At 43.6% G+C, this 23,506-nt stretch overlaps 1 protein-coding gene across 4 annotated transcripts in view; it reads right to left on the bottom strand.

The window, feature by feature from the left end:
* stambpl1.L (STAM binding protein like 1 L homeolog) overlaps positions 1-17,190 on the bottom strand; it is a 30,843-nt gene extending 13,653 nt beyond the window's left edge. Inside the window, exons 1-2 of one of the 4 annotated variants that reach the window (XM_018224497.2) lie at positions 17,028-17,190; positions 16,677-16,771 (exon numbers count right to left, since the gene is read on the bottom strand). The gene's annotated coding sequence lies outside the window, so the exon portion shown is untranslated. 4 annotated transcript variants of the gene reach the window in all.
* Positions 17,191-23,506: the final 6,316 nt, after the last annotated feature.

The following is a 23,506-nucleotide window of genomic DNA, read 5'->3' as shown; positions in this document are numbered from 1 at the left end:
GCTGGAGCAGCACTATTAACTGATGTGTTTTGGGAAAAAAAATAATTCCCATGACAGTATCCCTTTAAGCTCTAAACTCACATTTTCATAAATTTGCCCCTTATAAATCCAGAAAATTATTAATAGCAACTTAGCTACACAAGCATTATTCCTCATCGCTTTTTAAAAGGGGGCAACTGGGCATGGGGTGCACTTAGGGTTGCCATCTTTTATAAAAAAAATTTACCGGCTGCTGGGGGCGGGACGTGACATCAAAAGGGGCGGGACGTGACGTCAAAAGGGGAAGGGCCACGCCACGGACGCTAGAAGAGGCAAAAGAAAAGGTAAGTTGCAGGGGATTGGGGGCAGGCCGAGGGCTCCTTTTGATCGTATTACAAATTTACCGGCAGTTACATTGCCGGTAAATTTGTAATACCGGCCCCAGCCTTGGCTAGGCCGGTAAAATACCAGCCGGGTGGCAACCCTAGGTGCACTTCTGCTGGAGGTTGAATGTCTCATGTACACACAGACTGGCACAGGATCAGCAGACGGGAGCAGATCGGCATTGCCAGCTGAGAAAGTGCCAAGTGTGATACAGGCCTAAGTGGCAGCAAATCTGCAGCGGAGAGAGATAAGGGGGTTATTGAAGGTTGTTCTGCTGGAGGGCGATTACTATCAGTCAGAGAAATAGCAGCACCCATGCAGGGCCGGAACTAGGGGTAGGCAGAAGAGGCACGTGCCTAGGGCGCAACAAACGGGGGGTGCCAAGCATGTACCTCTTCTTTCAGGCTACCCCTGGTCTGGACCCTGTCTCTCCCACCAGCACACTTCTGTGGGTGTTCTCTTACCCTCCACTAAATATCGGGCACGCATACACAGTTCCGGACGCGCATATGCTCAGTTGCCCACCGGCAAGGGAGCAAAGCGGCCAGCCGGGTTGCCCTGAGCGCCCGGCTGGCTTGGCCCGGGCCTGCACCCATGTGTAATAAACCCGTACACCCAAGATATACACACATGCTAAATGTATCTTTATAACTATAAACACCGATGTGCACAACATAGAATCCCCTTCATCATCTAGATCAGGAGTCCCCAGACTTTTGTTTACAGTGAGCCACATTCAAATGTAAAAAAAAAAAGTTGGGGAGCAACAAGAAAGTCCCGGAGGATGGGCTGTAAATGGCTACTTGGTGGACCCTACGGAGACTAGCAGCCTACAGGAGGCTTTTATAAAACCAAAACTTCCAAGCCAGGAATTAAAAAATAAGCACCTGCTTTGAGGCCACTGGGAGCAACATCCAAGGGGTTGGAGATAAATATGTTGCTCATAAGCCAGTGGTTCTGGATCACTGATCTAGATCCTAGAATTCTCAAAATTCCCCCAATTTTTATCAAAAGCCCCTTAAGTTGTTTGAGCGTTTATAATGCATCGTTCCTGGAAAGTCAAAAATGGGAGAGAAAGACACCCAGCTCAGAGATGAGGATTATTATTATTATTATTATTATTATTATTATTATTATTATTATTATTATTATTATTATTATTATTATTATTATTATTATTATATGTGACTTACATCAACCTCGCCCTCCCAAGCCAGTCTGTGAGGTCATGAAATAGAAATGAATATACGCTGTGATGTCATGAAATGGGCATGTTCTTGCTCAACCTTGTAGTTCAGCAGCATGCGGAGAGCAATGTACTGTATACTAAATATACAGATCCAGTGTTTGAATTGGTCTCCATGTGATCTTTTACACACTCACAGGTCTGAGCTCAAGTGCAGGTCCGGACTGAGAATTAAAATAGGTCCTGGCATTTCAGGTACACAGAAACCCAATCAACCCACATAGAGGCCCAAACAGCCCCCACCAGCCCACTAAATACTGACTTTCTATGGGACCTTATAGCAGCCCCTCTGGCATTTGCCAGAACCTACAGATTACCAGTCTGGGCCTGCTCAAGTGTGTATAAAGGCAACACAGCGAGTGCAAACACACCCACCTAATTCATTCCTGTCCTTAAGCAAATAAATGCACATTTTCCGTTAGGTGGACGACACATGATTGGCCACATTTCAACCCAAACCCGTCCAACTGATGGTCAGCCCATGGGTCAACCCACGCATCACTAATGGTGGCCATAGACACCGATAATATCGTAGAAAACAAATTTTCCTAATATATTTGGTGCGTATATGGTGGGAGACGAGCAGAGCGATATCGGCAGAAGATTTGGATATTGGTCGGCTCGTCGATCGGGCTGGATGGAAAATTTTGATTGGGCACCTTTGAAGGGACCAGAACATCGGCCATTGTTAGTGCTGAATCATCAGATACAGGTAGAATTCTATTGTTTCTATATGTATATCTGACCATTCAGCTCTACACGTGTATTTAAAACAAACAATCTTTCCTAATTGTAACGTCTATGGCCACCTTAATGGGCAAGTCAACCCCAAAATAAAATTTTGCTTAATAACAGAAAACATAATACTGAGCAACTTTCCGATATCCATTCATTACAAATATTCTACGGTGTTTAAGTTATTTGTATATGTATTGCTATTGAAAGCAGTGTTTGCCTTTCCCTTTCTGATCTCTGAACTGGTGGTTCAGACTGCTGATGCAATGTAAGACAGGGCAGCGGATTAACAGATGCTGGGGAACTAAGACTTTTGTAACAACCACGAGTTCTGCAAATGCCGCTTTCAATAGCAATTGTTTTTACAAATAAACTTTAAAAAGCACCGAAATTTTTCAATGACTATATATTTAGAAATGTAGACTTGCCCTTTTAAGTCCAACCCCACATAGGCCACAATAGTGCCTGGAGGAGCACATCATTTTCCTACATGATTTTTTTCCTATTTCCTACACGACTTTGCACCCCCTTTTAAACTTCACTTTGAATGCAGATTTTTCTTTCCAATAGGAAATGTTGTCCAACCCATCCACTGCATGATTCCCTGCCCCAAAGAGCTGACATTCTCTGTATCAATTTACATCAGGGATGGATAAATGGTGAGCGGTCAGAATTATGGTGCTGAACTACAATTCACAGTATACACCTCCTCCGACAACATCAACCCCAGCAAGACAGTGATGCCAACCACTAGGCCACATTATAGATCCATAAATATAAAGCAGACGAAAGGTTCTGTAACCCTAATAAATCCTATAGGGGTGAGTGTGAGCACCCAGAGCTGCTTTGTTTATGCCTAATAAGAGCATCACAGATTATCTGGCAGCCAATACACAAGATAGAACAGAAAGGCCCTTGTGCCCAGGGTCCCATGGAGATCTCCCTCTATAATCATCATATATTACAGCCGGGGGCACAACAATGGACCCAAGTACGTGTGTAGTGTGACTACTCCTGGCACAGGGAAACTGAATCCATCTGCAGTGATAGGGAAAACCATGTTCCTTCAATTCCAAGCTGCAGCCAGGGGATTTTATTTTAAAGGGATACTGTCATGGGAAAAAAAACATTTTTATTCAAAATGAATCAGTTAATAGTGCTGCTCCAGCAGAATTCTGCACTGAAATCCATTTCTCAAAAGAGCAAACAGATTTTTTTATTTTCAATTTTGAAATCTGACATGGGGCTAGACATATTGTCAATTTCCCAGCTGCCCCAAGTCATGTGACTTGTGCGCTGATAAACTTCAATCACTCTTTACAGCAAGTTGGAGTGATATCACCCCCCTCCCTTCCCCCCCCCCCCCAGCAGCCATACAAAAGAACAAAGGGAAGGTAACCAGATAACAGCTCCCTAACACAAGATAACAGTTGCCTGGTAGATCTAAGAACAACACTCAATATTAAAAACCCATGTCCCACTGAGACACATTCAGTTACATTGAGAAGGAAAAACAGCAGCCTGCCAGAAAGCATTTCGTTCCTAAAGTGCAGGCACAAGTCACATGACATGGGGCAGCTGGGAAATTGACAAAATGTCTAGCCCCATGTCAGATTTCAAAATTGAATATAAAAAAATCTATTTGCCCTTTTGAGAAATGGACTTCAGTACAGAATTCTGCTGGAGCAGCACTATTAACTGATTCATTTTGAAAACATTTTTTTTCCCATCACAGTATCCCTTTAAGCTAAAATATAATGAGTCTGAGATAAAGGAAAAAAGCCAGGGCACCCAAGTAAAGGTTAGCTGCACTGCTCCCCACAGCTAAGCGGCCATTGTAACCCACCCAATTTAGAAAGAACAGGTTGAAATGGGTCATATGGACCATAGAAAGGGAAGAACGACGCTCATTGAAGAATTCCCTTGCAGGAATCAAGGGTCGAATAATAAATTCGAATTTGAATTAGAGAAGTTTCAAAATTCACACATTATGATTTTAATCTCGCTATTAGAACGTAAAATTTGTCACAACTCGTGGAAACAGTCCCAAGTTCATGTTCAAGTCAAGTCAAGGTCCGTTGAGCCCATTGGAGATGTTAATAGTCTTCCTGACATTCAAGGTTTTTTTTTTTCTGGGAGTAAAACTTGATTTGTACAAATAGAATACAAATCAATTATTCAAATTTTTGGGTGGGAACCATTCGATCAAATATTAGACAAATTTTTTTAATAACCTCCCAGTCGAGTTGTGAGTATATTCGACGCTGCGTCTGCATGCGACAGTCGTGACGTGTTGGATGCTGCGTCTTGATCCGACATTTTTCTCTTACCTTATTTCCGGCAAATCCGACTTGGCGCCTGCGTTTTGTCGGAGCGCGTCGGATCAAGAACGCTCGTTTAGTTCTACCCTTAAAGGCCATCCAATTGAATAGCATGGGAATAAATACAGCGTTACGTTATTAGCAATATCCTTGTTTTATCTAGTCTGGCCAGCAGGGGGCCCTATTCTAAGACAAAATCTATTTCTGACTTCGCTGTTCCCAGTGCCCCTTCCTAGGCGATTAATGTTTTCCATGAACACTCATTTCCTTCTGATATCTATTTTCTAGGAGATAAATGTATTTCCAGTAACAGGACAGAAACTCTCTGATGCAACGGAGGCGGCTGAGTTCAATTCAATCTTCTTGTTGATTTTATCAACCAATAAGTCACATAAACGCTTTTGCCTAAAATAGCCAGAGTCCGATCTAAGATATATGTCTGTGATGAGTTTCATGGTCCACAGGTCACTCAAGGAAGGAAGAGGCTGTTTTGAGGTTAATAAACTTGCTAATCCTGCTGCCTTTCAACTAGAATTCCCTTACAATATCCCCTTAAGAATATCCTTATAATTTAAAGCAGGGGGTACATTATCCCTTATAATACATGAGTGATACTCAGAGTTCCCTGTATAACTCAGCCTGCAGCCTTGTGTCTTTATATGGTCACAGAACAACCCCTCAGTGACTTCTAATATCCTTATCATTTACAGAAGGGGGTACATTATCCCTTATAATACATGAGTGATACTCAGAGTTCCCTGTATAACTCAGCCTGCAGCCTTGTGCCTTTATATGGTCACAGAACAACCCCTCAGTGACTTCTAATATCCTTATCATTTACAGTAGGGGGTACATTATCCCTTATAATACACGAGTGATACTCAGAGTTCCCTGTATAACTCAGCCTGCAGCCTTGTGCCTTTATATGGTCACAGAACAACCCCTTAGTGACTTCTAATATCCTTATCATTTACAGAAGGGGGTACACTATCCCTTATAATACATGAGTGATACTCAGAGTTCCCTGTATAACTCAGCCTGCAGCCTTGTGCCTTTATATGGTCACAGAACAACCCCTCAGTGACTTCTAATATCCTTATCATTTACAGTAGGGGGTACATTATCCCTTATAATACTCAGAGTTCCCTGTATAACACAGAAACCCTCAGTTGTGAGTAAATCAGAAACCTGACAATATCAAACAGCCCGAAAATAGGCAAAAAAAAGCAGAACTGAAAATTCACAGTGATTCTTCCAGTTTCTCAGCATTTCTACCCGTTCCTATCAATGATTTAGTGGTTTCCTCTAGCAGGACGAGCCCCCGGGGCACTGAAGCTGATGAAAGCTGTACAGGTGCAGACAGGTGTTAGAGCACCGCCCCCACACAGTCACCTGACAGACTGGGGCTTATTAAGGTCAACTTGCCAGGAGGGGGTGAATATAGGTGCAACCGCTGTATGTATGTATGTATATATATATGTATGTATATATGTATATATGTATATATGTATATATGTATATATGTATATATGTATATATATGTATATATATGTATAGATTGAGGAACAGGAGAAAAAGAAGAGAGCAATAGGACAAGTTACCCTTTATAACAGCTCTGCCCAACCTGCAGCCCTTTAGACGTTCTTAGAGAACAACTCCCAGCACCCAGCGCTGCCATTAGAACAATAAAATAAAGTATAAATTACCTTATCCACAGCTCCAAGGCACAAAAATACCCATATTATAAGCAGTGCGTACCTGCCATTCATTCCCCCCTGATCATACAGAACAGTACAGGTATGGGATCCGTTATCTGGAAACCCATTATCCAAAAAGCTCCAAATTACAGAAAGGCCATCTCCCATCGACTCCAGTTTATCCAAATAATTCACTTTTTTTTTTAAATGATTTCCTTTATCTCTAAAATAATAAAACAGCAGCATTTACTTCCCAACTAAGATATAATTAATCCTTATTGGAAGCAAAACCAGCCTATTGGGTTTATTTCATGTTCACATGATTTTCTAGTAGACTTAAGGTATGAAGATCCAAATTACAGAGAGATCCATTATCCAGAAAACCCCAGGTCGCAAGCATTCTGGATAACAGGTCCCACACATGTATTAGGGAAGACATAATAACATGACCGCTAGGGGCAAAACAAAAACACATTTAGATAATGAGAACTCCAAGGGGGTTATGTAATAAAAGGCACTACATTTACCCAGTAGCACAACCCATGTCATCCAATAAGATGTTTGCTTTTAAAAGGGGGGTTCACCTTTAAGTTAACTTATAGTATGTTATAGAATGGTCAATTATAATTAACTTTTCCATTGGCCTTTATAATAAATAAATATCATACCAACAGTTAATTTAAAGGTGAACCACTCCTTTAAACAGGTGCCCAGTAAATTCTACCTTCTGATTCCTTCTGGTTACTATGGGTTATTGCACCTGGGCAAACTTTGTGCCGTTTATTACATAACCCCCTTAGAGTTCTGATCTAGATACATACAAGCAGATCATTGGGGAAGTGTCAGAGTTTAGGGTCATCCCACCTTATATTTCTGTTAATACTGCACAGATAACACTACAGTAGGAAATGTAATATCATATAATGGATAATGCTGGATACTGGAGTAGGAGATATTCCAAATTCTGGAATAACACACACTGTATAATATATATATATATATATATATATATATATATATATATATATATATATATATATATATATATATATATATATATATATATATATATATATATATATATATACACAGTCCAAATACTGGTGCACTCAAAACAAACGTTAATGCCTAGGTGCTGGTTATAACAGAACATGTATACAGCAAAAAAAACGCACACACAGGTGCAAAATCCAAAAATGCTAGGGCAGTTTAAGCTACGTTCCTTGGTGGGCTAAGACCGATGAGCTCTCTTTCTCAGGGGTAAGCCCTCGCAGCGGGGTGGAGGCAAGGGTGTAGTGTAACTGTAACCTGATGCGATAGCACAATGATGGGCGCCAGTAGTTCTTTAACAGTTGAACAAAGAACAGTATTTATTGAACAATAGCACAGAGATCATTTAGCACATTGATCCACAATGGAGTATAGAACATACACAGCAGCATAAAGGAAGCATATACTCACAGCACGTATAGGCTGAATCCCCACAGGCTAGGGAATATACAGCAGAGAGTAAGTTGACAGCATGTGATGGGTATTGCCCAGTTTTCAGGATATCTTCCAGTGGCAGACTAGGGGAACTCCTGACATCCCTATCTCAACACTTGGTTCCCTACTCTGGGCCAGTAATACCCTGGGATCTTAATCCCTCTAGTCTCCTCGGCGGAGCCTTGAGCTGCTCAACTAATTAACCTCTCTATCACTCCTAGAGCGATCTATAAACGAGTATAGCTGTCTAATTACTAGGGCCAAGGCACCTAGGGTCAGCATCACCCATTCCCTTCCAGCCTGCTTGGTTGGGCTAAAGCAATGGACCCAGAGCACATGATTCCTAAACCTTTTATACTCTGGCACAGTGCCATCTGGTGTACACTGTGTGAACTGCAGGGGTTACATAAGCACAAGGTCCCCATAAGGACCCACTGAGGTGTCCATATCCCAGCTCAGGTCACGGAAGTTCTCCCTGATATTTGTTGACAGTAACAATAGGCTGTTCCTCCCCCCAGCCATATACTGTTTCTAATACAGAAAATAACCCACATAATGGTCTTGTTTGGCACTCCCTGAGCAAACTCCCTGCAAGCTCAATGTTATCAAACACAGGGACAGGCACAAGTGTTACCAGTGGATCTCACTTAAGCTCCCCATAGACGCAAAGACTTCTCTTGCCGAACGACCGATATTAGCGAAGTCCGACCAATCCTTCGAAATTATCGCGCGGTTAGTGGGATTCGAACGATCGTACATCTTACGATTTTTCGGCCGACATCTGTCAGAAAATTGATTGGCCAGTTTAAAAAATCTTTATCGGTCCCAGTGCAATGTATCTATGTTTGCAGGGCCAAGCAGGCAGCTCCCCTTGGTTTTCCTGGCAATATCCCCTGAAATGGTCTTTTTAGTTACTTAGTTAAATTGGGTTGAAAAAAGACAAAGTCCATCAGGTTCAACCCCTCCAAATGAAAACCCAGCATCCATACATACACCCCTCCCTACTTTTTATTAAATTCTATATACCCATACCTATACTAACTATAGAGTTTAGTATCACAATAGCCTTTGATATTATGTCTGTCCAAAAAAATCATCCAAGCCATTCTTAAAGGCAATTCGTTGATTGGACAATTCGTACGATCGTATGATTGTTTCGAGATAATTGCGGTCTCTTTTAAAAATCTTTACATCTATGGCCAGTTTTACTCAAATACTCACTCAATTCAGCAGGAACAGTCCCTAAATTTGCTCATAGTCTGTACAGAGAGATCCCATAAAACTATGGCAGCATAGGTATTCCTCTGTACTAAGCACAATTCAGCAGGAACAGCCCCCAAGTTTGCTCATAGTCTGTACAGAGAGATCCCATAAAATTATGGCAGCATAGGTATTCCCTGTACTAAGCACAATTCAGCAGGAGCAATTTATAGGTATATCACCCTATAAGGGTAAGGCCAGACGAGGAGATTCGGGGAGGTTTTGTCGCCTGGCGACTTATCGCCACGTCTTTTGCGCGACTATTTCCCCAAAAGACGTGGCGATAAGTCTTAAGGCCTTACCCTTAAAGCAATACCATAAGTAAAATTTCTGCTGTACCATCCCTAGGACCAGATCCCCTATAAATCATACCAGTGCTATTCCAGGATATCAGGTCAGAGGCGGCAAAGCAGAAATATCAAAATTATTTCTTTATCTTTTTAGCAACACGCTTAAAACATCTGAGGATCTCATGACCTTAAAATGCTTTCACATACCGGCCGGTGGGATTTATGGGTAAAGGCAGTCACTGGAAATTGTCCTCTTCTACTAAATGCCTCCTACACACTCCATAACAAACTGCCAGGCATCTGGAAAAGCAGTTACTGGGTGTCACATGGCTCATATAGTGCAAACAGTTAATCACGTGCCTCACACAGGGAATACTATAGAAAACACTGTGAGATAAGCAAGGGGGGTTTAGCTTTCTGCTTTTGTTCAACTAAAACTCTCATTCATTTCCCTATGGAACTGCTGGACAAAGAAACATCAAATATTTATTGTATTACTTGTTAGACACCAAACATGGATACATTTACTTCCCCAAAGGCATTTGTGTCTTTACAATCAGCTCAGCCTCCCACTATGGTACTGCCCACATCCCCCACCAGCAATTTGGTCAGGCCCATGAGAGGGATTCGGTTGCTGATTGGTGGAGAGTCTTCCAATCAGCAGGCTGCCAGAAGCAGTTTTACAGAATATAGATATACTTCATAATGGCTCCTGACCTCTTAAACGGGTTGTTCACCTTTAAATTAACTGTTAGTAAGATGTAGAGAGGGATATTCTGAGACAATTTGCCATTGGCTTTCATTTTTTATTATTTGTGGTTTTTGACTTATTTAGCTTTTTATTCAGCAGCTCTCCAGTTTGCAATTTTAGTAATCTGGTTGCTAAGGTCCACATTACCCTAGCAACCATGCATTGATTTGAATAAGAGACTGAATATGAATAGGAGAGGCCTGAATAGAAAGATGAATAATATAAAGTAGCAATAACAATACATTTGTAACCTTAAAGAGTTATTTAGCTTTTTATTCAGCAGCTCTCCAGTTTGCAGTTTCAGATCCAAATTCCCCTAGCAACCATGCACTGATTTGAATAAGAGACTGGCATATGAATAGGAGAGGCCTGAATAGAAAAATGCGGAATAAAAATTAGCAATAACAAAACATTTGTAGCCTTACCGAGCATTTGTTTTTTAGATGGGGGTCAGTGACCCCCATTTAAAAGAAAGAGTCAGAAGAAGGCAAATGATTCAAAAATAGTTTCCTACAAAGGAAAAAATGAAGGCCAATTGAAAAGTTGCTTAGAATTGGCCATTCTATAACCTACTAAAAGTTAACTATCTTTTCTCAAAAAATAGATTTTTATGTTAATACTGTACCGAGTTAAGAATACTATATTAGCTGGAGCAACAAGAGAGACGTCTAAAATTGGATAGAAAGTGCCTTTTTTGTAGAATTGTTTATGAGTAAAAGGTGATGCGATATATTGCCTATTGTACATTAGTAATTGTATTTTTAAGAATTTATTCTCCCCCTCCCTTCCCTTATTATTTTTTGTATCCCTCTCCCTAAAAATTAAAAATTAAAAATAAGTTAACTTAAAGGTAAACCACCCCTGTAAACTACAGTTCCCATCAAGCTCAGCCAGTCACTGGTTGGTTCTGCTGGAGACGCAGTATTATAAATATAGTAGCATAGCCTGACGCCAGCAAACATAACGGAAAGCTCTTTAGCCGAGTTGTAGCTAACCAAAACATAGGTCTCCTTATTATCCCACTGGGATAAGCAACACAAGAGCAACACAAAGCACAATGAGAGACAATGGCAGCCCCCAGTGCACACAATTAGAGATGTCGCGAACTGTTCGCCGGCGAACTTGTTCGCGCTCGCCGGAAGTTCGCGAACGTCGCGCGACGTTCGCCATTTTGGGTTCGCCATTGTTGGCGCTTTTTTTTGCCCTCTCACCCCAGACCAGCAGGTACATGGCAGCCAATCAGGAAGCTCTCCCCTGGACCACTCCCCTTCCCTATAAAAACCGAAGCCCTGCAGCGTTTTTCACTCTGCCTGTGTGTGCTGAAGAGATAGTGTAGGGAGAGAGCTGCTGCCTGTTAGTGATTTCAGGGACAGTTGAAAGTTTGCTGGCTAGTAATCGTTTTGATACTGCTCTGTTATTGGAGGGACAGAAGTCTGCAGGGGTTTGAGGGACATTTAAGCTTAGGTAGCTTTGCTGGCTAGTAATCTACCTTCTACTGCAGTGCTCTGTATGTAGCTGCAGTGGGCAGCTGTCCTGCTTCTGATCTCATCTGCTGACTGCTGCAATAACAGTAGTCCTTGTAAGGACTGCTTTTATTTATTTTTTGTTGTTTTACTACTACTACTACTACTACTACTATAAGAGCCCAGTGCTATTAGTCTAGCAGTGTTGGGGAGTGGGACTGGTGTGCTAATCTGCTGCTCCTAGTAGTTCAGCAGCACCAACTTTAATTTTTTTTTTTAATATTCATTTTTTTTTATTTTACTTTTTTTATTTTACTACCGCTGTAGTAGTGTATAAGTTGACCTTTTAGGCATTATTTGCCCTGTAGGCATTATTTGCACACTGTTTTCTTCAACCCGCCATCGAGCTGTGTGACCTTGTTCCCATTCTGTCTAAATATCCATAATATTACCGTCTCCAGAAAAAACACCGGAGTCACTTTTTTCAAGCAGCCATAATATATTTTACGTAATCCGTATCCACCGCTGTAGTAGTGTATACGTTGGCCTTGTAGGCATTATTTGCACACTGTTTTCTTCAACCCGCCATCGAGCTGTGTGACCTTGTTCCCATTCTGTCTAAATATCCATAATATTACCGTCTCCAGAAAAAACACCGGAGTCACTTTTTTTGGCAAAAAATGACTATTTTCAGCATTTATGTGGCATATTTTTTCTGGCAACTGTGCTTCAGTGGCTGCAACCAAAAAAACTGGGCAAACAATGTCTACAAGGTCAACGTATGGCGAAAAATTACTATTTTCAGCATTTATATGGCATATTTTTTCTGGCAACTGTGCTTCAGTGGCTGCGTCCAAAAAAACTGGGCAAACAATGTCTACAAGGTCAACGTATGGCGAAAAATGACTATTTTCAGCATTTATATGGCATATTTTTTCTGGCAACTGTGCTTCAGTGGCTGCGTCCAAAAAAACTGGGCAAACAATGCCTACAAGGTCAACGTATGGCAGTTGTTTAAAGAGAACAGTAGATTACTAGCCAGCAAAGCTACCTAAGCTAAAATGTCCCTCAAATCCCTGCAGACTTCTGTCCCTCCAATACAGAGCAGTATCAAGCAGATTACTAGCCAGCAAACTTACTATCATCTGTCCCTGAAATCACTAACAGCTCTCCCCTACACTATCTCTTCCAAGCACACACAGGCAGATTTTTCAGATACATTTTTGCCCTTGATCCCCCTCTGGCATGCCACTGTCCAGGTCGTTGCACCCTTTAAACAACTTTAAAATCATTTTTCTGGCCAGAAATGTCTTTTCTAGATGTTAAAGTTCGCCTTCCCATTGAAGTCTATGGGGTTCGCGAACCGTTCGCGAACCGCTCGCGTTTTTGCGCAAGTTCGCGAATATGTTCGCGAACTTTTTTTCCGACGTTCGCTACATCCCTACACACAATGAGCTGGCAGTCGCTAGCAGGCAGTCGCTAGCAGGCAGGACTAATATCCATTATAAGTTAATGGTTTGCAGAGGAAACGTCACCACTATAAAAGCTGCTCATTCAGAGGCTGAATCCATGGCCCTGGGCTACAGAGATTTATAAGAAACCAGAAAATCATTTCCACCTGGTTGGAGCCCCCTCCCCTCTCCCTTTGACCCGACCTCCATTAAGTCGCTCAGTCCCAATGACTCCACACACACCATCGCCTTAAAGGAACCCCGGGGAGCTGCTTGCATGGCAGTTAGTGCATTTAGCGGCTATAGGGTGGTATCATTTCAATGATGTAGGACCCATCTACTGTCTCATCTACTCATCCCTTTAATTCATGGAATTCACCAGCTCCAGCTGCATGTATTATTAAAGGGATGTGGTGGACACCCCTAATGTATAATAATAATAATAATAATAATAATAATAAAGAGGACTAATCATGCAGGAGTTAGCCAACCAACTCTGTACTGTATTTTTATACACACATATATATATATATATATATATATATATATATATATATATATATATATTATATATATATATATATATATATATATATATATATATATATATATACACACATATACATATACATATACATATACATATACATATGTAGTCCAACCATATTGTAATGCACTCCCTTTGCATAAATATCAAGATATATAGGGTGCGTGCCAAAATTCTTATTCACTCTCTCATCATATCGCGTCTAGACTACTGTAACTCTCTTTTAATCGGCCTCCCCCTCCAGAGACTGTCACCTCTCCAGTCCATAATGAACACTGCTGCGAGGCTCATACACCTCAGCAACCGCTCATCCTCTGCCTCGCCATTCTGTCAATCCCTGCACTGGCTTCCGTTACCTTTCAGAATCAAATTCAAATTAATGACACTGACTTTCAAAGCACTTCACAACTCTGCTCCACCCTACATCTCTGAACTCATCTCTATATACTCACCCACTCGCTTACTTCGCTCCTCTACTGACCTGCTACTCAACTCTTCTCTCATTACCTCCTCACATGCTCGCATTCAAGACTTTGGAAGGGCTGCACCCCTCCTCTGGAACGCTCTCCCACGATCTGTCCGACTTTCTCCCAACCTTTCTGCTTTCAAAAAATCTCTGAAAACGCACTTCTTTCGAGAAGCCTACCCTCACTCTGCTTAACTACCAAACGCAACACCACATACAACACCACATTTCTCACCCACTTACTTCGATCTTGCCCACTCCCACACCTTGTGTATTACTCCCTTCCCTTTAGACTGTATGCCTATGCATAGGGCCTTCCTCACCTCTTTGTACCTGTATTGACTGTGATGTTTGTTACTCCATATATTCTATGTATGTAATTCATGTGATGTAGTTGTATAATCACAGTTACTTTACAGTGCTACGCAATATGTTGGCGCTATATAAATACATGTTAATAATAATAATAATAAAATGGTGAGTGAATCCATGTATAACATATATATGTTCCAGCAGAGTCGCACTCCAAAAATGTTAAAACGTAGCATTTATTTTTCCATCATAAAAACATGTTCAGTAAGATATACTCATCTACATGGGAGACATCACGCGACGTTTCGGGGGTCCCCTGCCCCCTTTCTCAAGCGTGTCCCCGTAGTATCTCGCATGGAATAAGAAAAGGACCCGGAAGCCGGTCATCACCATTGATATAGCGAAGGCTGCGTGTCCGGTCACTCCGACGCAAAGACGCCACAGCGTCAGTGCGTCACAGAAGCGAGCACGCAGGCGTCCGCCCATTGAAGTCGTTCACGCCATATTGGTTATTGGCTCACTCACTAACCGGATCTATCTATAATCTCTATCTATCTATCTATCTATCTATCTATCTATCTATCTATACACACACACACACACCATATGGCCCTTTCATTGTTGCTAAACTACAAATCCCAAATGCCAGTTGAAGTTGTAGAACTATAACTCCTAGGCTAAGGGCTCTTACACATGGGCGGTTTTTCCTGCGCTCCCCTGTGTATCGCTTTCTTCCGTACAGCCGCAGGGGAGAGCAGGTATAGACGCACTCAATTATTGTTAAGGGTGCTGATATTAGGGTTGCCACCTTTTCTGGAAAAAAATGCTGGCCTTCCTATATATTTATTTTTTCTCCCCTATTAATAACATTGGGATCAACCATCATTTTTACTGGCCAGGCCGGTAAAGTACCAGCCGGGTAGCAACCCTAGCTGTTCTCACACAGGCGCATGTATGCACTGAATGCAGGTGAAATGCAACATGCTGCGTCCCAACCTGCGTTTGGTGCTTACATGCGTCTTTGTGAGTACAGCCGCCTTCACAATAATTGAGTGCGTCTACTCCTGCGCTCCCCTGCGGCTGAACGGAAGAAAGCGCAACGTGGGGGAGCGCAGGAAAAAACACCCGTGTGTAGAGTACATAGGAAGCCTACGGCCGTTGTAAAACTAATGATGCCAGTGGGAATTGTACTACTATCTACTGTCCCCAGCTTTTGTCATTGTTGCTGGGAGTTGTAGTACTGCAACACACATTTTTTGGATGCCAGTGGGAGTTGTACTACATCAAATGTAGAGGAACAACAGGAATACCCACTGCTACTGTCAGAAACATAACTAGAGGGGGGCGGGCCCTGGCCCAGGACGCGCAGCCGGGCCCCCCGTCCCCCCTCCGTACGCCCGGAACTGGCCGGGAATTAGCGGCACGTGAACTGCCCGGGGGCCCTGAGGGGGTGCAGGCCCTGGCCCGCTCGCACCCCCTGCTCCCCCGGTAGTTCCACCACTGGCTACTGTCCCGAGTCCCGATCTTGCCCCTCTGCTCCATTATGCCTGGTGTTATTTGCCCCCTACCCCTGATACCAATAACTGGTGCTCCCCGTACTCTCTCTTAGTTTAAGGGTAGGACTCCATGGGCGATTTCTGTGTGATCTGACGCACTGCGCAAAAATGCGGGCGTCACGTTGAATGCGACAGAAATAAAGTAAGTAATAGCATTGTCGGAAGGCGTTGCAACGTTGATCTGACGCGACTGTGTCGGATCAACGTTGCAGCGATGTGTCTGCATCCGACAGTTGTGCCGCGTCTGATCAACGCTGCGACTTCATCTGACATTTCCATCTCTTACCTTATTTCTGTCGCAACCGACACGACGCCTGTGTTTTTGCGCAGCACGTCGGATCGCGTGGAAATCGCCCGTGGAGTCCTACCCCAACACCCCCACTCATAGGAAATGGAATAATTGTTATCAGTGTTGCGTGAACCTGCAGCTCTTCTTGCTGTAGTAGTGGAACAACTGCTGTGCCCTAATGCTGGGAGTTGTTGTTCAGCTAACGAGCCATATGATTGTGTAAATGTATAAAATAGCCCCCCCCACTCAGCAGCTGTACATCATTTCTCCCATGTGTTCATCATCATCATCAGCAGCAACAATCACTAATTAATCATTAACCCCCTCCACCCCATGTGCCAGATCTACAACAGGGCCCCTATTATCCTGATTAAGGTGTAACCCTTGCTGTGCCAGAGAGGTGAGCAATGTGCATCCCAGTTAATATACAAAGCAGCCACTTACTAGCAGTTTGATCCGTGTAGCAGCTGCCGCCCCCGCTGGCAGTTCCTCTGCCTTTTCATGGGATCAGAAGGCTCCGGATTTTGCTGGAAGCAGCTCTGTTCTACCAGAGAGAGAGAGAAAGAGAAATTAAATGACAGGGAGTTGGGGGGGGTCACATTTTTTTTTTCTTTCTGGTTTCACAGTGGATTCCTATTGGTCTCCCGCCATGAAAATAATGATCAGCCTCCCCAAACAGAGAGTCCCTGCCCTACATATTCATATAAATACATATACAGAATAAGTTCTCCAATGGAAAGCCTTCTATTAGTAGCCGCCCACCTCCCCTTGCTTGCCACCCTGTCATTGTGTTACCTGGGCTACTGCAGGCAGTGAGCTGGCTACCAGTGACTCATGGCCAGACCCCAGAGAGAGAGAGAAGAGACAGTCAGAAATGTGAGAGCTGTGACTGCGGCTCCCTCATGTACTATCAGGCAACCTTGGTACAGCCAGTGCAGCCTGCAGTGTAAGGGAAGAGCCCGCCCTCTCCAGGAACCAACATGGCTGCCCCTGCATCTTATAGCCTCGTACTGACCTCCCATGGCTGTGCTAAGGACATGCAGGAGGGAGCTGCTCCTTTTTCCTTCCATTGTTATCATTGGTATTACATGTACAGATGTCCATTCCATTCAGACTACAGGCACGGCTGAGCAGCCTCGGGGGCCAAACTGGGGTTGGCAGTTTTAACCCTTTAAAACTAGAGAAATACTACTAAAAAGGCAAAGCCTGTAGAAGTCTGATGCAGCCGAACTGCTTTCTAAGAAAGCATGCGGCTAACTATGTCCTGCTCAGACAGATGCACTATTTACATACATAGACATGTAGCCATGTAACGGTTATGGTTCATGGGGTCCGCACCGTCCGCTTCTTCCCCAACAACTGGTGCTCCCCCCACCCCAATCGTGGGTGCAGGGTGTAAGTGCAGTGCGTGTTGTTGTGTGTGTGCAGGCCCGGATTTGTGGAAAGGCCATCTAGGCCCGGGCCTAGGGTGGCAGGATTTTAGGGGGGCGGCATGCTGCCCAACCACACCCACATTGGTTCAAAAACACTGGGGATGCTCTGGAGATACAATTTCCATGAAAATTTGCACGAATAAAGGGGACGGGGACAGGGGCGACGAACGGCAGTGGGCCTAGGGGCGCCCCCAATGTAAATCCAGCCCTGTGTGTGTGTGGCTTTCAAGGAACTGGAGCTTATGACTGCAGTGGGGATCCTCCAGGCAGCAACCCCTTTGGGCCCCAGACACCCCAGTCTGACACTACTCACATTGTGCTTTTCACTTTCCTGAACTGTCTCTGAAATAGGGGATCTTACACCCACACAACAGTCTAACTGGCAGAATTAGCAGCCACACAGCAGTCTAACCAGGGCCGGATTTACATAGTGGGCGCCCCTAGGCCCACTGCCATTCGTCACCCCCTGTACCCTCCCCTTTATTCATGCAAATTTTCATTATCTGGACTGGAGCAATGAGGATTGGCACACAGGAAATTTAAAGAATTATTGTATCTCCATTGAACCAATGTGGGTGTGGTTGGGCAGCATGCCGCCCCCCTAAAATCCTGCCGCCCTAGGCCCGGGCCTAGGAGGCCTTTCCAGAAATCTGGGGCTGAGTCTAACTGGCAGAATTAGCAGCCACGCAGCAGTCTAACTGGCAGAATTAGCAGCCACGCAGCAGTTTAACTGGCAGAATTAGCAGCCACGCAGCAGTCTGAGTGATGGATCTAGCAGCCACGCAGCAGTCTAACTGGCTGATCCTCATTGCTGCCTGCTGGCCTGGCCTTGCCTGAGCTAAAAGAGAGGGGGTATAGCTTTATATAGGACTACTTACTCATAATCCTCATTTGCCCTAACTCAATACTTGAACCCATAGTCCATGTGGTGGTGTGTTACAATTCTGGCCTAGCACACTGCCCCTTACCTCTCGCACACCACAGCTGTTACATGTGACTTTTGCACTGAGATGGACCCTCACTACAATGGCGGAGGAAGGGTGTTGTAGCTGAACTATAACTCTCAGGTAGATTAAAATCAGTTGGGTGCCATTGGCCAGTTAGTTGTTTACTGAATATTCAACAGTTTTGTCATGTTATCCTTGAACCAAAGAGGTAAAATCTCCCACCCACAGGGCATAGATCACTCTTGTGGTCACAGGGAAAACATGTTACCATTTTACATCCCTACACTGGCAATTGTCTCTTTAAGATCCCCACAGTACCCCAGAATTTTTAAAACCTATTTCCACTCCAGTTCTCACCCTAGCTGACCTTTATGTTGGGCTTCTAGGGGTATCTAGGACAACCAATAGGCATTCTGTCCAAATCTCACCCTAATTGGCCTTCCACTAACTGCTCCATTTTCCTCGGGGGCTCTGCCTAATTTAGATAATACTGCTTTATAAAATAAGGATGTGTACCCAACCAATGTATTAGTGATGCAGTGATGTACATAGAGAAATGTATCCTTTAAAGTACTGCTTTTGCTCCTGTGCACCTGAGTGTAAAACATGTGGTGTTTTGTGTCCATTTCTTAAACTTTGCACCTCGCTCTGCAAGGCCTCTTGCGTCTATAGGCCCCGTGTTAAAGTGGTGCAGACAGGACAAATGCTGCCCCAGCATGGTGAAAAAAAGTTGCAATGCTGTTTAATGTCCATCCTGCAGTTGAACTGAAGAAGCTGCTCGGATGAGTAGTGAAACGTCTCAGCAATTCCAGTTGTTTTAGAATTACTTATACTAGAAAGTCCATCTTGCAGTTCTCCTGGTGTCAAACTTCAACCATGGTCAAGTTGTTTCAGCACCTGAAAGGTTGGACATCCCAGAATTATATACATTTTTATTTTCCTATAGATTGGTATGAAAAGTGGGGGAGCAGAAGGTATCCAGCACTTTCAGCTGGGAAGTCCCCTATTGCATCAACCAAACCAACCCCCCACCATTGCTCATTCCCCTGTACTGCTTGATCTGCATCCCACAAACCCCAATGTTATTTGGTCCTATCAGGCTCCCCAGTTGTCTCCCTCTGAATTGCTACCTGTTTATGTGGGGCACATGCCTTCTTTCGGTACCCTAGGTTCCATCCCTGCTGTCTGGGAGCCTCCATGATATTGTTCCTGTCTGGACATGTCCAAGACCCATGTGACAGACAGGACAAAGAGACCATCAGCCAAAAACTATATCCAAAATGGAGTGGTCTAGTACTGTCTATTGACCCCTACTTATGTGTCCAGAACGTGGGCACCTCTAGACCCAAGGCACAAGCCATGGTAGGGTACCAGTAAGTGCAGCCTATCATTAACATCAATTTCTATGAACCAGGGTTGTCACTGGGAGGCTAGGACTGCTCCGCCGGGTTACCAGAATATGTCCCAGCAGCCCTAGACTTTTATAAGTGCTCTACTCATTCAGTTGACTTTCCTTATCACTACCATGGCTTGCTTCCCATGCTCTAGGCCACTGAAAGAGTCTACTGTCCAGTCACAGTGTGGTTGGCACTTGAAAGGGTCCACTATCAGAACTCATACTCTGTAGGACATTGGGAGGCCACAATGACACCAGATAGTTATAAATTGGTACTTTTCTGGTAGTTTGGCTATATATCTCTTATCAATGTGAGAAAAATTAGAACAGGGAGGGTAAGATCAAACAATTGGGGGAAGAACAGGAGATAACAAGGGATAAAACTGAGAAAAGGAAGAGAGAATGTGAACAGGAGAGTGGTTATTGGAGCCTGTGTGTGGTACCAGCATTAGTATCACCAGGTAACCTGAGTGCATCCCCCCTAAACACATATCATATCCAGCAGAGGCCCTTGTGTCCTTAGTGTGTTCTGCTTGAGTTATCAGCTCATTCACAATAAGCAAACCGAACAGCTCATGAAAATGCTTATCTTTAGTACATGGTTAGCCTGGTGCAAGCTACGGGTTTAAAGGAAAAGTTTGCCTATCAATCCAAAACAAATTTACTTGTATTCTCACACAATGGACTTGTTTGTTTTGCAGGATTATTTTAAAGAAATACAAGTTTTATTGCGCAAAGATTTATAAGTAAAATGTATATGCTGGTATCCTTTAGACCAGCGAGCCCCAAGAAGTGTATTTTTTTAGTTATAATATTGGTGTGTAGGTGCATCTCAGGTCATTTTGCCTGGTCATGTGATTTCAGAAAGAGCCAGCACTTTAGAATGGAACTGCTTTCTGGCAGGCTGTTGTTTCTTCTACTCAATGTAACTGAATGTGTCTCAGTGGGACCTGGATTTTACTATTTAGTGCTGTTCTTAGATCTACCAGGCAGCTGTTATCTTGTGTTAGGGAGCTGCTATCTGGTTACCTTCCCATTGTTCTTTTGTTTGGCTGCTGGGGGGAAAGGGAGGGGGTGATGTCACTCCAACTTGCAGCACAGCAGTAAAGAGTGATTGAAGTTTATCAGAGCACAAGTCACATGACTGGGGGCAGCTGGGAAACTGACAATATGTCTAGCCCCATGTCAGATTTCAAAATTGAATATAAAAAAATCTGTTTGCTCTTTTGAGAAATAGATTTCAGTGCAGAATTCTGCTGGAGCAGCACTATTAACTGATGTGTTTTGAAAAAAACATTTTTTCCCATGACAAAACTAATCCTAGTTTTACCGTGTAACGATTTAGAAGTAGAACGTATCTGCTGGTATCCTTTAGACCAGTGAACCCCAACGAGTGGCTGGTGGTTAGCCAATCACAGTCCGTATTTGGCACCCCAAGAAATTTCTCATGCTTGTCTTGCTCCTCAACTCTTTTTACATTTGAATGTGGCTCACAGGTAAAAAAGGTTAGGACCCCCCGCCTTATAGACAGGTTAATGTTCACCCAGACAATTCCTGTAACTTTGTTTTCCCCAACAAAATGACCCTGATTTACTCGGCAATACACACTGTTTTCAGACACAAATGCATACATTATTTTTGTGAACAGTGTCCCCTTTAAGCCTGAGAAGACATTCCCAAGGGCTTCTGGGAATTTTAATATGAAAGGCCACACCCCTCTTGCAAATGCCCTTGCAGTAAAGTCACAGACTTATGGGTATGTGAGCGGCGTTTGGCAGCCTGTGCAGCTCAGCGTCAGAATACTGCTCCAGGGCCGATCATAAAAACATCTTTTATTTGCTTTTCTTCTTAAATCAACTCTGCCTGTTTGTGTTATTAGCAGCGTCCCTTAAAAAGTCTCCCAAATAGAAGCTGTATTTGATCAAAATCCTCAGTGCCATTTGCCTTTAATGTGGCACTTGCACTCACAACCGCAACTGCCACGTCCCATGTGACCGCTCTGCAGAAAACAATGTGCCAGTGTGCCGAGTCGTGAAAGAGAGGTTCTCTCCCTATGTCTATAAACAGAAATATGGAATTAGATGGGAAAAGAGGAACGGCCATGACCAGGCTAATGACATTGAGAACTAGCATGGTAGGCAAAACCTTATTTGTCCCATAATCCTCTGCTGATCTATATTATTGGACCTTCCATAGACAAGACTTCGGGTCTCCACATTGGCTAGCAAATTGCAGTTAGGAGCCTTATGGCAGAGGGGGGCCCAAGAAACTTAAAATTTATTGTAGAGAGTGGACGGGGCAGGAGTGGGTTGTGGGAGGGGTTGCATCATAATTGGGACCTCATTCTACTTATTGGTGTGGTCCTATTAACTTAGTAGTATGGTGGCTGATTATTCATGATGGTGGTCCTGACTGTCACCCTCCTCCCTATTTCCACCATATATTTCAACTGCCACCATCTTGTCCTACTGTTATAACATTTATAAATGAGCCCCAGTATGTACAGGGTCATCACCCCCCTTTTGGAGAAATTCGAGATTCTCTGGGTGAAACACTACGTTGGCAGTGGGTCGCCAAATCATGACCAGGCCTGGGGCTCAATTAGTGAAAACGAAAAGTTGGGCTGTGGAAGTAGTTGTTCAAAGACAGCTGGAATGCCACGGGTTGGACATCAGTATATTTATCATTATCAGTATAATATTTTCTTTATATTTATCATTATCTGTGAAGGTATAATATGTCCTTTATACTTTCAAAACCTCGTTCCCCTGTTGGTGTTGGGGTGGCCATAGACGTTACAATTGTTCATTTCAATACACACGTGTAGAGCTGAATGGTCAGATATACATATAGAAACAATAGAATTCTACCTGTATCCGACAATTTAGCACTAACAATGGCCGATGTTCTGGTGCCTTCAAAAGTGCCCGATCAAGATTTTCTGGCCAGCCCAATTGACGAGCCGACTGATATCCAAGTCTTCTGCCGACAGGGTCGGACTGGGCTGGCGGGACACCGGGAAAATACCCGGTGGGCCCCGGCTCTTCTCCGTCCCTGAAGTCGGTCGCGCTTACGCTCTGCACTGGAAAGAGGTAAGCGCGAGTGCGTGCTCCAGGGGTGGGAGGGGGATAGTGCAGAGAAAACTTTGTGGCTGGGGGGGCGGTGGAGGAGGAATCTGAGTAAGTGCCCCAATAGGCACGAAACACGTTAGGTCTTATGTCCTAATACATTTTTTTACTTTTTAGACTTTTGTTTTCTTCTCATTATTGGAGGTCCTCACATTCTTTTTGGATACAGTGTCAAGGAGGAATCTGACCCTACAATAAATGGGGGCCTGAGAACAGTGAGGGTTTAATGGACCCCTGATTAAATTTGCTGTAGGTCCCAGTAACTTATAGTAACATCAGTGCTTCTGATCCGGGGGGCCCTTGGTAAATAGCCTAAAGCCAATGCTGGACCCAAGAAGCAACTGCCAGGGCCACAGGTTGGTGATGCCCT

The sequence above is a fragment of the Xenopus laevis genome, chromosome 7L, assembly GCF_017654675.1.
Source record: "Xenopus laevis strain J_2021 chromosome 7L, Xenopus_laevis_v10.1, whole genome shotgun sequence".
In the NCBI taxonomy this organism is placed as follows: domain Eukaryota; kingdom Metazoa; phylum Chordata; class Amphibia; order Anura; family Pipidae; genus Xenopus; species Xenopus laevis.
Note: the sequence above shows the minus strand (reverse complement) of the source record. Positions and strands in the feature narration are given on the sequence as shown.